Genomic DNA, 10579 nt, shown 5'->3' on the forward strand with positions numbered 1-10579 from the left:
TGGCTACAGCCCTTTTGAACTTTTGTTTGGGCATCCTGAAAGGGGCCCCTTGTGTCTTGTGAAGGAAGGATGGGAGTTACCTGTCAAAAAGCCTAAACTTGACATAGTGGAATATGTACTTGGTCTCCGCTCCAGGATGGCTGAATAAATGGAGAAGGCTTCTAAAAACCTTGAGGCTAGCCAAGAACTCCAAAAAGCTTGGCATGACCAAAAGGCTGTGCTGACTGAGTACCAGCCTCAGCAGAAGGTGTGGGTGTTGGAGCCAGTGGCCCCAGCAGCTTTAAAAGACAAATGGTCTGGACCCCATACCATCATTGAGAAAAGGGGAGAGGTCACCTACTTGGTGGACCTTGGCACCCCCAGGAGCCCCCACAGGGTGCTCCATGTAAACAGATTGAAAGCATTTGTTGACAGGGAAGACGTGGGCTTGCTCATGGCTACAGATGGGGAGCAAGAGGAAGAGAGTGACCCTGTCCCAGACTTGTTATCCAATAACCCTGATGATGGTTCAGTTGATGGTGTAGCCTTGGATGGCAGCCTCACTGACCAGCAGCAACAGGACTGCATACAGGTTCTACAGTCTTTCAGACACATGTTTTCACTCACACCCAGTCAAACTAACTGGGAGGTGGACACTGGTGACAGTCTGCCTGTGAAGAGTAAAATCTACAGGCAACCTGACCATGTCAGGGATTGTATAAAGGCTGAGGTGCAGAAAATGCTTGAACTTGGAGTAATTGAGCCATCAGAAAGCCCCTGGGCCAGCCCAGTAGTCCTTGTGCCAAAACCTCATACCAAATATGGAAAGAGAAATTAGGTTTTGTGTGGACTATAGAGGTCTCAATGCTGTCACTAGAACAGATGCTTATCCTATTCCAAGGGCAGATGAGCTCATAGATAAATTGGCTTCTGCCAAATTTCTGAGCACATTTGATCCGACAGCTGGTTATTGGCAAATCAGGTTAGCTGAGGAGTCAAAGGCCAAAACAGCATTCTCAACCCCCAGTGGACATTATCAGTTTGTGGTAATGCCCTTTGGTTTGAAGAATGCACCTGCCACTTTCCAAAGGTTGGTGAATCAAGTCCCTACTGGGTTGGATGGCTTTTGTGCAGCATATCTAGATGATATTGCTGTCTTCAGGTCCACCTGGGAGGATCACCTGATCCACCTGAAGAAAGTTCAGGAGGCCCAGCAAAAGGCAGGCCTGACTATCAAGGCTACCAAGTGCCAGATAGGGCAGAACAAGGTTGTGTACCTGGGCCACCTGGTAGGTGGGGGTCAGGTTCAACCCAGACCATACAGGACTGGGCTCCTCTAACCACCCAGACACAGGTCAGAGCTTTCTTGGGCCTGACAGGGTACTACAGGAAATTTGTAAAGAACTATGGGTCCATTGTGACACCACTAAATGATTTGACATCCAAAAAGATGCCAAAGAAGGTTCAGTGGACAGTAGCGAGGCCTTTTGGTTAACGGTTAGAGCCCCCTATCTTACTGACAATAATATCCCCAAGATTGAAGTAGCCATAGACGAAGAAACTTGGGTGGCTCATTTCATCAAGATTTGTAAAAATAATTCAATCATAGATGGGTCCATTAATACGCTTCCAAAAGTACAATATCCAATTCCGCTCCTCTTTGATATACCGGACCTGCTAGTGGCTTCGGAAATAAGCAAAACTGGGAAAGCCCCAGGTCCTGATGGGGTCCCAGTGGACTTTTTTAAATACTCTTGTAAGAATGGGGGCCCAGAGGTCCAAGTTGTATGCATAGCCGCCGCAAATGAGGGAGTTCTGAATTCTTGGACTAAGTCTATCATGGTCCCCATATTTAAAAAAGGGGACCGCCAAGACGTGAAATGCTATTTACCAAGTGAGTCCAGCAATGAGATGCATTGCTGGACTCACTTGGTAAGGTTGTCGGGAGAGTAATCCTAGAGCGACTCCAGCAGTGGGGTGAGGAGAGAGAGGCATTATTTCCGATCTCCAATTCGGTTTCCGGGAGGGGTTCGGAACGGTAGAGCAGGCCCTCAACCTCAGTCTGATAATGGGTAAATACACACAGGCAAAGGAGAACACGATATATATGGTCTACGTAGACCTGTCCGCAGCTTTTGATTGCATTTCGCACTCAAAGCTGTGGACGGTCCTAAGCCAAATGGGAGTGGAACCCCCCCTTTTAAACTTTTTGAGGGAGCTCTATTCAGGAGCCTCGGCCAGAGTACACTTTGGCTTGAATGGCGAGCTGACAGCACCGTTTGGAGTAGAGCGTGGAGTCAGGCAAGGATGTGTCCTGGCCCCCTTCCTTTTCTCACTTTACACCAACGGCCTGGAGACAAAGATGTTGAGGTGGGCCCAGGACCTCCCACGTATAAAACAGCGCCTAATTCCCGCTCTGCTCTACGCGGATGACGCTGTCATTCTCGCGCGCACACCGCACGAGCTCCAGAACTCCCTGAATAGATACAAGACTTTTATGGGTGGTCTGGACCTACAGGTAAATGTCAAAAAGACGTTTGTCATCATATCAGGTACCAGGAAAAAAAAGGAGTAAAAGAGATCTGTCTCGACAATCAAAAACTCGAGGTTACTGCCCAGTATCCGTATCTTGGTATCATGATAGACGAACGATTTACATGGAAGCCAGCAGTAGAGACAATATGCCATCTATTTAAAAGATCCATAGTGGCCCTGATGAGTTTCTCCCAGAGATTGGGGAGGAGGGCTCCAGTGGAGTTATTGAAAATTTACACCGCCAAATGTCAGGCCATTGCTTTGTATGGAGCTGGAGTCTGGGGAGACCCGGATACCAGCGCCATTCAGGTAGCAGAAAACGCCTTCCTAAGATTCCTTTTAGCTACTCCAAGAGGCACTTCAACCTATGCCTCCCACTTGGAACTAGGAATTCCTTACTTGGAGGACTTTCTCAAGATTCAACCATTGATGCTGTGGCGGCGCATTTGGACATCTGACAAAAATGCGCTGACCCAGTCCATTGTAGCAGATACAATGGCTCTTGACAGGTCTTCAAAAGTAAAGTGGCTCTGCTACATTAATATTTCTCAAGGCCAAGGTCTTTAAAAAAAATTCTATCTCCAACCAGAGTCCATAGCTGACCTCCCGAAGAGAGCACTAAAACAACAAGCCCTCTGCCATTTAGAGACTCTGAGATTGGCATCCGAATCGTCAAAACCCTCGGTCATTCATGCGTACATGGTCCAAACAACGTACGGCATTCATCCCTATTTAACACTGCAGGTGACAATATATGAGAGAATGCTGATGACCAGATTCAGGTTGGATACTTTTTTCAGACTGGTTGCGTTCTTTTGAAAAATGGATGGGATTCAAGTCTTCCCCATGCCCTTGTGATGGGAAATCTAACCAGTCTAATTTACATGTTATCATGTTTTGTAAATTCCACCATTCACATAGGAAAATCTGGCTACTTCCTACATTGAGGCATTGGGGCCTTAGACAATGCCGACCAGCTTTCTTCAGACTTCAAATGCTAGAATCTGAATCTGTCTGCTACTTCGTTCTCAACTTTTTAAAATGTACTATTAAGCACAGGCAAAATCTATAAAAAGCACCTTGTAATTTTATCTTGATGAAAAGAAATGGTCTGAAAATGTTTTCCTTCTGAATTCTGTTTCTGTATGAACTTCTTTGAACTTACCTTTTTAAATTTGTATATCCGTATAAACATGTAAATTGTACCTTTTAATGTTTCTTTTATGGTTTTTCTTTGTGAAAAAGCTGAATAAAGAAGTTTATATACATGAAGACTTATCTGGTCAAGGTTAAGTTTAATGTCCCTACGTTTGTGGGGGGGGGGGGGGGTTGTGTAGGAGAGTAGGGTCTGCTTTCCAATGGTCACCCCATTTTTTGCTTTTTGCTTCACTGGTTTTCGACTTAATGTGGCTATGGGCCTGCTAATCAGACCCACAGCCTGCTGTTCTCTCTCTAAATTCACATCCATGTACTTTAGGTGCATACCCAATTGGCCATTGGGTCACCTTATCAGCCTCTGTACAGTGTACTATAGGTACCCAAGTCATAGGTGTATCCAAGGCCTACCAGGGGCTGCAGCATACCTTTTGCCACCCTGGCTGGCCAGTTCAAACTGGTGCTGGGGCACTCCAGCCCCAGCTCTGGTGTGAAACTGGACAAAGGGAAAGGGGTGTAACCACCCCCTTCCCAGGTTCCACCCATAGGAGGGACCTAGCAGGTGATCCAGCCCCTTGATTTGGAATAAAGGTAGGAGCCGTGGATTGCAATTTAGATCATCCTGACAAACTTTGAAATATACATCTGGACCCTTCGACATCCTACTCAACGTAGAAGACTGAAGAATCTCCCTTGTGGTCAAGGAGTGGCCACCCTCTGCAAGCAGGCACCATCAGCGCGATGAGACTTTCTTTGCCGTTGCTCCCGCCGGAGCTCGAATTTCAGAGACCGACAAGACCTGGACATCCAGACTTCCAACAGGCCGATCCACAGTCCTAGCAAAGCTTAGACCCGTGGAGGCGACGTGAGACGTGGGACCGGCCATCTTGAAAAGTCGACGAAGTGCTTCCCGTGCAGCTTTTGAGGTTCCCTCGAAGCTGTGCATTGGGGTTTGAGAAGCCCAGCAGCTCTAGCACTAAAGATCACCTCTCCACACTTGCCGAGTGCTGCGTGGGGCCCTTTTGCATTTTCCTGCTCGACGCATTGTCTGGTCGCTTGCCCGTTGGCTAGTGGCCTCTGTGACGATGAAACATCGAAACTACACTGCTGGTCTGGTTGCTCCAGACTGGCCCCAGCTCCCCTGAAAAGGAGCCATCGATCGGACCTTAAAGTCCGATCAAGAAGACATCTTCGAATCCTGCGTGGGTTGCCTTTGCCAAGGTTTGGTGACTCCGAATCAAGTACCGACACCGCCAACAGCAAGAGCCTTTGTGGAACAGCTTGTGTTTACCAGCTGGACCTCCCTGATCCTTCCTGGTCAACGTGGCAGCGGAGACAAACACCTCGACATCACCTGATTGCAACCAGACATCGCCTGGTTTCTTCCTGGATCCTCGCTGGTCACTGGCTAGTGACCTGAACTCTGTCCCCTCTGCTTTCAGGTACTCTAAATCTTCGATCCACTCTTGGATCCAACCGGACTCTTCTCTCCTGGCCGCCTGCAGCATCTTCATCCACAGGCTCCATAGAACCCCACGACGAAACCAGACACACTTTGGCACCTATGCACCCGCTTCCTGTGGGTGAGGTAACGAGCTAACTCCAGTGCACCCACAGGGGATTACACCTCTAGTGTCCTAGTTTTAAGTGGCTAAGTTATAGTCCAGTCGGAAGACTCCTAAACCTATAAATTTCAGATTTTTACGCACCATTGACTTGTATGGTAAACTCGTATGCCTATAGACTCTGCACCCATATCCTGTGGGCATCTCCCGACCTAACCTTCGTTAGTCCAGTGTAGGCCCAGCGATGCACTAGGCCTATTCATTGTTCATGACGTGGTACTTATACCATTTTCTTAATATATGGTTTGAGTGGCCACCCGGCCTATCCGTAATTGTGCAGCTTATTATATGTTATACTGTGTTCTTTGTTTAACGCTTGTGCTCCTGTGTTCATAAAGAGTTAAGGGGATTATTCTAGAAATAAATACATATATTTTATAATATATAACATGTGGATTGCATATGGTAAAACAGCTGGCTTCACATGCCCTCTTGAGTTTAGCCTAAGACTGCTTTGTTTACGCTACCATTAGGATAGCTGGTCTATAAGGTTGACTTACAACCAATCACCATAAGGGTCGTTTAGACTGGTATAAGGTGCTCACTAGAATTAGTGGTCATCAAATACCAGGCCAACTTCTCACATGCCCTTTCTTTGTTATTAGTGCTCACCCCCAGTTTTATTGTCCTTCACCTTTCATGTTTGATATGGTCACAGTCCATGCTGAGTATCCATGTTACTATACAAGTGTGTTTGTAACTATTGAAATTATATGTGTATGTACCCTTCTGGTGTTATGTTTATTTAATTTTTTTATGATTACTATTTGTCTTATACCCCTATACGACGTTTCGATTTTTCTCCTTTAGCAGTTGTGCCTCCAATATATGGCCCACTGATCAACCTACCTGCAGTCTTGATCCAATGACTAACTGCTTTGGATGAGCACGACTATGTGGTGCTTTTTAAATGTCATGTTGATGTTCTTCTCTTTTGATAACGTGTCTAGAAAGGTTTTGCCTGTTATTGAGGAGGGCCCTATTTGGAACCACTTCCACTTGTGACTCGCCCTTACACTCTACCTGAGTGACACTTAATATGATGGGGTGGTTGGGTCTTCTCTCCTCCTTTTAGGCCAGTCTGAGGACCGCTGGGGAAGGGGGCTTTTGGTTCCCATGTATGTTGTGGAACTTCGAAATTATTCATTTTTCCACTTTTCTCTTTTTGTTCATATACAGAATATTATTTTGTCTTCGCTCACTTGGACTGTTACCACTTTTATGCATACTTGATGCAATTGTGATTTTCTGCTACCCGACTGACCACGTCTCTTTCAATAGTTAGAAGGTGAGGGGACAGTCTCTTTGTCAGCTTTTAATCGACTTTGTATTAGCTCTTTATTTATGTATGCCATTGCTTTGTGGGATTACGAATGCTTGTTGTCTTCTTTCAATAGATTTAGAGGGTTACTTGCCCACAACGTGGATGGTTTTTGTGATCTGCGTTTCCTTGGTTACTCCATGGGAGACTGCTAAATAATATGCAAACTATCGACCCATAAGCTTGAAAGACTCATCGGAGAAAGTTGCAGGGAAGGTGGTCCTTGGGAGCGTGCTCCAGTGGGTAGAGGACAATGGGATCCTCTCTGACTTTCAAGCGGGCTTCAGGTCAGGCACCGGGACCATTGAGCAGTCTTTTCGATTGCTGTTGCTCTATTGGAAGGTGGTTGTACTAGGCAAAGGCAGTCTATCTTGCTTTTATTGATCTGCGGACTGTATTTGATCTAGTGCCCCGTGGTTGCCTGTGGAGGGTACTGTCTGATTTGGGAATGCCCCCGTATTTATTGTCATTACTAATTAAGCTCCACGCTGAGAACTTCGCGCAGGTGCGGTGGGGTAAACAGGGCCAAAAGACCGCTTGAATAACAGTAAATAGGGGTGTCCGCCAGGGGTGCGTTCTTGCCCCCACTCTGTTTTCATTGTAGTCAACGGAGTGGTGGAGTATCTTTTAAAATATCCCTCGGATGCTCCTTCCCTGGCAGGCAGGAGAATACCCACTTTATTATTTGCAGACGATACCCTTTTGATTTCTAAAACCCCGGTTGGGCTACTGAGCCTTCTTGATAGTTTTCAATCCTTCTGGGAGTCTCAGGGATTGAAAATTAACACTGAAAAGACCAAATATTTGGTCTTGAATCCCCCGAAAAAGCATGGTCGGCCACCATTACTGAATATGGTGTCCCTGGAAAGGGTCAAGGTGTTTGATTATCTAGGGAATCGCCGGTCTGATACCATGAAGTGGAACTGCCATCCTCAAAAGAGGTTATTGAGCCATAAAAGGGTGGTGGGAGCCCTACTTAAAGAACAGCGGATATCTACTCTCAAACCTATTGCCCCGATGCTAGACATTTACAAGGCGAGAGGTGTTAGTGTGGCGCTTTATGGAGCAGAGCTTTGGGGAGCACAGAATGTTGATCAGCTATCTTGCTCAGAGAACAAGTTCCTGAAGGACTTCATGGGTCTTTCGTATAATACCCCCACTTTACCTTTGCTCTTAGACACGGGTTGCCACCCTATTAAAGACCAGCAAGACTACGACCCCTTCTTCTCTGGTCTCACCTATGGAGAGTCCCTGAACTTGCCAGCTACGCAGAAGGGTTAAAGGAGGTCTTATCGATGTCTGGTTGGTGTAAAATAGGATGGTTAAGGGATGTTAAGCATCTGCTTGAAGAATTGGGATTTAGTGAGGCTTGGCAGTCTATGTCTGCACCCCCTAAGGCAGTCTTAAAAAAAGCCTATTGAGTGGGTAATGAATAAAAGAAATACTGACCCTAATCTGTGTAGAACTACCAGAGAATTTTTAATAGTAAAGGAAGTAACCCTATGTGAACTGTATCTTGATGCTATCTCAAAACCTAGAGATAGAGCCTTATGTTTTAAATTCAGAATAGGAGTGCTTCCTTTGGGTGAACTGACCGCTCGTTGGAAGATCCCGGCACAGACCACCAAGCTTTGGCCTTTCTGTGCTTTTAGGACTGAGTCGGTCCCCCATTTCCTATTTGCATGCCCCACCTACAAAGCTCCCCGTCACAGGTGGCTTAAACCTTTGTGCAAAGAGCTGGGTACCAGATATTATAGTGAAGCTTCGCGAATATTGAAATCTGATACATGGCTCCTATTTGTCTATGGTATGGCGAAGTTTTTAAGCTGGGCATGGCTAATCAGATCAAAAAGGCTTATGTATATTGATTAATTTTTAGTCTCTATGTCGGACTATTTTATGTAATTTATTGTTGCCATTCATACTCTATTTTGTGAGACTATTTTATATGGATTGGCTCTTTTATCTTTTTATTATGTTTGTGTATTGCTTTTAAAGATATGCCTTATATCGAAATAAAGCCAATTATGACTGGCTAAATAATATAGGTGAGTTCAGTGATTCTTTGTGCCATGTGGTCTTGGGGTGTTTTGCACAGAGGCAGATGCTATGTTTTTTCTTTCTGATGAAATTAGGTTTTTGGTAATTTTCGAGCTCTATGTATAAAAAGATATGATGAATCAATCTGCTAATTGCTAGTCGAGTAGCTGTGCCCCTTCGCTGTTCATTTCTTGCTTTTCTTTTTTCTCTCCCTTTTCACTTCTTTTCTCTCTACCTTTCCTTTCCGCCACTTTTGTCTCTTTGCTTTCTCCTTAGTTTTGTTCACTTTTCTTTCTGTTATTTTCTTAGTTTTCTCATGAATGTTATAGTCACTGTTCGGTTCTCTGTAACTGCAGTCTAGTGGTGGTTATTGTACTGACTTTTCCCATGTTATTACAATAACCTATGATAATTGATTCGATCTCCCGTGTCGTCCTTATTTTCTGTATATTTTGTACTGTTTGCATGAAGTTATCAATGTGTTTTATTTGTAGTGTTGTCACAAAAACAGAACATGTCTCTGTATATAATTTTTTTTATATGTAAGTCCCGGTTTCTTAGTAGTTTAACTCTGTCTTTTCAGCCCTGACGAAGTTCCTACGGGAACGAAATGCGTTGGCTGAGGCCTTTTAAAGATTTACAATAATAAAGGAACTTGTCCTAACTACTATACCTGCTGCGGACTTATTTTTGTGCACCATCTATTTGATATATGATTTGGTATCTGTCATGACAGTGAAGTTTCTATGTGGCTAGCTCCGGATGTCACGTGCACATTTGACTTTCCTACATTGAAGCTTAAGTGCGACCTTTTGGTTAGCCACAGTTGTTTCACTTCTAATTCTTTTGAACACATGTATTTATTGACGCCGTCGAGCCTGATGGGACCTTTCATACAGAAATAAGAGCAAACAAACAAAACAAACATGATCAGTCTGAAATGATGTCCTCCATGTGCTGGTGGGGGCAGAGTCCAGTGTCATGGGGCCTCTGCTGGGGGAGGGATCCTCAGGCTCCCGGGGGCCCCTCAAGCTCCTCCTGGGTGGTCCTTCATGCTCCCCTTGGGCCTGGGTCACAATGTTCCTGGGGGCTCCTCACTCGGGTGGGGGATTGAGGGCTCAGGCTCCTGGGCCCCCCCTCACGCTCCCCCCGGCCCACTCCTGCCCCCGGCTCAGGCCACGAAGTCGAGCGGGCGGTTGAAGCCACCCTTGCGGTTCATGTACTGCTGGTACTTGCGCTTCTGGCTGACGTTAATGGCGTAGGCGTTGCCGGGGCCCTCCACCTTGCGGCCCTTGGTGGAGTCGAACTCTGTGAAGCCCATGATCTTTATCATCTCGATCTCCTCCTCGGTGCGGCTGTCCAGGTCCTCTCCGTCAGCTCCTTCTTGGCCGGCGGCTTCGGGGGCCGCGCCTCGCTCTTGGCCGGCCGCGCCGGCGAGGTGGCGCGGGCCCGGCGGGGAGCGGCGGCGGGGTGGCTTCTGGGAGCGGCTGCGGCGGCGGGCCTTGGGCGAGCGGCGCTCACGCTCCCGGGAGTGGTGCTGCTCCCTAGAGCCTGAGCGGCGGTGCTCCCTGCGGGGGGAGGGGGAGCGGGAGCGGCTCCGGGGCATGGCTGGGCGGGTCACAGGCGGCGGGCGGGGGGCTGAGGCGGCTCAGTGAAGACACCGGGATCCGTTGAGGGCTTCCTCGACGGCCACTGACCATAGAGAGCAGACGGGAATGTACGAGTCACTTCTAATTAAAATCAGGTGGTAACCAGGTGCAGGCTATTAAAAAGTGCCTAAAATACAACAGTTTGACCAGAATGGCGGCATTCTACGTGATTGTGAGGTGGCTATGGCTACAGGCAGAAGGAGTGTCTGGAGAAGGGAGGAGCAGGTCCAGGCAGAGAATCACCCTACTCCAACTGACTAAGCCAGAGTTCATAC

The 10579-nt window shown here is 46.8% G+C and overlaps 1 pseudogene; it reads right to left on the minus strand.

The window, feature by feature from the left end:
• Nucleotides 1-9794: 9794 nt before the first annotated feature.
• Nucleotides 9795-10261, minus strand: LOC147661217 (U4/U6.U5 small nuclear ribonucleoprotein 27 kDa protein pseudogene; annotated as a pseudogene).
• Between the last annotated feature and the right edge of the window lie 318 nt (nucleotides 10262-10579).

The sequence above is a fragment of the Lissotriton vulgaris genome, unplaced genomic scaffold (genome assembly GCF_964263255.1).
Source record: "Lissotriton vulgaris unplaced genomic scaffold, aLisVul1.2 SCAFFOLD_2081, whole genome shotgun sequence".
Classification (NCBI taxonomy): domain Eukaryota; kingdom Metazoa; phylum Chordata; class Amphibia; order Caudata; family Salamandridae; genus Lissotriton; species Lissotriton vulgaris.